At 45.2% G+C, this 2,043-nt stretch overlaps 1 pseudogene; it reads right to left on the bottom strand.

The window, feature by feature from the left end:
* Nucleotides 1-303: 303 nt before the first annotated feature.
* Nucleotides 304-1,285, bottom strand: LOC138199584 (piggyBac transposable element-derived protein 4-like; annotated as a pseudogene).
* Nucleotides 1,286-2,043: the final 758 nt, after the last annotated feature.

The following is a 2,043-nucleotide window of genomic DNA, read 5'->3' as shown; positions in this document are numbered from 1 at the left end:
GAAGAAATGCTTAATTCATGCAGGATTTCATTCATGAAGCCGTGATAACTCATACACACCCTTAACCCTTGTGTGGTGTTCATATTTTTGTTATTCAGCCAGTGTTCGTGGGTCTGGTGGACCCGCTGCATTTTGGGGTTTTTAATTTAACACAATCAAACAATTTTATGTTAAAATACTCAACAGATGTTTACTTCATCCCAGTTACAAGCAATATAAACAGCATATATGGTTAATATTTGCCCTTCACCTTTGTTAGATCACATTTATGAATTAAAGTGCTACTCGTTTTTTGTTTGCTTTTTAATAAAACGTGTGCAGTGTACTCATGAGTACCACATTCTTGCCTTTCTTTGGCACATAGGATACCAGGGACATGTCAGCCATGTACACACACTTGGAAGAGTTGACAGGCCTGTTCTTTGTAGTCAGCAGTTGGGGTGGGAGCTCAAACTTGTTTTTCCGTATCGTTCCCACCATGATCAGCTTCCTCTTTAGGAGCTCCTGTCCCAGCTTGTACGAGGTAAAAAAATTGTCGCATGTGATGTGTCCACTGAGTCCCTGAGTCATGTCCAGGACAACTCTCATTCCTTGGTTTTTCTCAGGGGCTCCTCCATCAGGCTTCCCTGTGTAGACTTGTAAGTTCCCAGCATATGAGGAAGTGGCATCACAGGCAGACCAAATCTTTGTACCATATTTTGCATTTTAGATGGTATATACTGCCTGAAGGGGCAGCGGCCCCTAAATGGCATCAGCTGCTCATCAATGGTGACATTAGGCCCAGGGTTGTAAAACAGGGGGAGGCGGTGCACCCACTTGTCCCACACTGTCCTGATGGCAGCTAGCTTGTGTCTCTGCCGTCAAACTGGTCTGTCGTCTTGGTTATCAAAGTGGATAATCTGGAAATTATGTGGAAGTTTTCCAGAGACATTGTTGCACGGAAAAGTTCTCTGCCAGTTTCTGCATCCCACAGGGACTTTGTGGATTCCCCTTTAGACCTGAAAACTCCAGCAAGCATAATAACCCCAAAGTAGGCATGTAAATGGGTTTGGTCCGTCTCCTTTCACCTCTCTACAAAAACATGCCTTCCTTCTAAATTAGTGCAATCCAGAATAATTTTCTGGATGGAATCTGGGATGAAAAGCTCAAAAGAAGACTTGATGTCTTGCACATGAGAAACTGCCATCCATGTTGGCCCTGGTTGCATCCTTATCACATTGGCAGCCATGCGGGGTGGCTCATTTCTTGGGAAAGAGGACCATTCAATTTCACCATTTTTTGACATTCATATTCCTTTACTTGCTAGCTGCTGACGGGCTTGTTCTGGTCCTGGAGCTGTCTGCTGACAGGCTGTTCCTGGGGCTGGCTGCTGACGAGCTGGTCCTGGTCCTGGGGCTGCCTGCTGACCGGCTGTTCCTGGGGCTCGTCTTCATTTTTGAACTAACTAATGCTCAATCTCATCCTCTTCTTCAAAGTCACTGTCAGACTCCTCACATTCTGAAACCTCTTCCTCGACATCATCATCAAAAGCTCTTTCAAAATCAATTGCAAGGCCCTCTGAGCAGAGAATCTTTTGGCCATCTTGATCAGTTGTGATAAGGAACCACACTGGCAAAGCTATATTTATTGTGTCCTGCCCCCAATTTGCAGCTGGGATAGAGCATGAGCAAATAAAGATTGGTTCCTGCAAGACAAAGGGTAAAATGTTTGGGAACGTGAGAGCAGACAGGAGTCAGTGCTGGAATTTTTCAACTATGTTGCAAAATTGTGCGGGAACGGCAGGAGCAGAAACACAAAACTCACACTCTCACACACACACACACACACACACACACACACACACACACACACACACACACACACACACACACACACACGCATACTAACAGCAGGCCCAGACAGGAGGAGGACAGAGTGAAAGTACACAGGACCTACAATTTCCACACTTTTATTAGCCCCGGGTCCAGTGGACCCGAACATCCTGTATTTAATATAAATGTGTAGGGTGGTGTACGGTGTGTGGTCATTGAAAATGTGTTCTGA

Source organism: Embiotoca jacksoni, unplaced genomic scaffold (genome assembly GCF_022577435.1).
Source record: "Embiotoca jacksoni isolate LCO1_2020_lvr unplaced genomic scaffold, fEmbJac1.0.p SCAF_17, whole genome shotgun sequence".
Taxonomy (NCBI): Eukaryota; Metazoa; Chordata; class Actinopteri; family Embiotocidae; genus Embiotoca; species Embiotoca jacksoni.
Note: the sequence above shows the minus strand (reverse complement) of the source record. Positions and strands in the feature narration are given on the sequence as shown.